This window comes from Tupaia chinensis, unplaced genomic scaffold (genome assembly GCF_000334495.1).
Source record: "Tupaia chinensis unplaced genomic scaffold, TupChi_1.0 Scaffold000407_4, whole genome shotgun sequence".
Taxonomy (NCBI): Eukaryota; Metazoa; Chordata; class Mammalia; order Scandentia; family Tupaiidae; genus Tupaia; species Tupaia belangeri.
The window spans coordinates 1,811,551-1,811,838 of NW_006159912.1; the positions used below are offsets into that span (position 1 = coordinate 1,811,551).

General features: G+C 71.9%; 1 protein-coding gene across 1 annotated transcript in view; it reads left to right on the top strand.

Annotated features, from left to right (window-relative positions):
• The first annotated feature begins 166 nt into the window (after positions 1–166).
• The window catches only part of LIG3 (DNA ligase 3), a 28,219-nt gene continuing 28,097 nt past the window's right edge, over positions 167–288 (top strand). The window contains exon 1 of the mRNA XM_027774154.1: positions 167–285. The gene's annotated coding sequence lies outside the window, so the exon portion shown is untranslated. The remainder of the gene's footprint in view (positions 286–288) is intronic.

Sequence of the window (288 nt, forward strand, 5' to 3'; positions counted from 1 at the left end):
CCGGTCGGCGCCCCGGGGGACCCACGGCGCCCCCTAACCTCCTCCCTCCATGCCGCCGCAGCAGCAGCTCAAGGCCCATCCCCAACTCTAGACTGAAAGGGCCTGCGACCCACGTGGCAGAAGGGGGCGGCACCGGTGGCGTAGCACGGGCTTGCCTTTTGCGCCTGCGCGCTGCCGCCGCTCGAGGACCCGGATTTAAAGAGACAGGAGCGCTAACCGTCCTGGGCGGCCTGCGGCCTGTGGGCTCTCGGTCCCGAGGCCTGCGGTAGGCGCCGGAGCCGAGGGGCA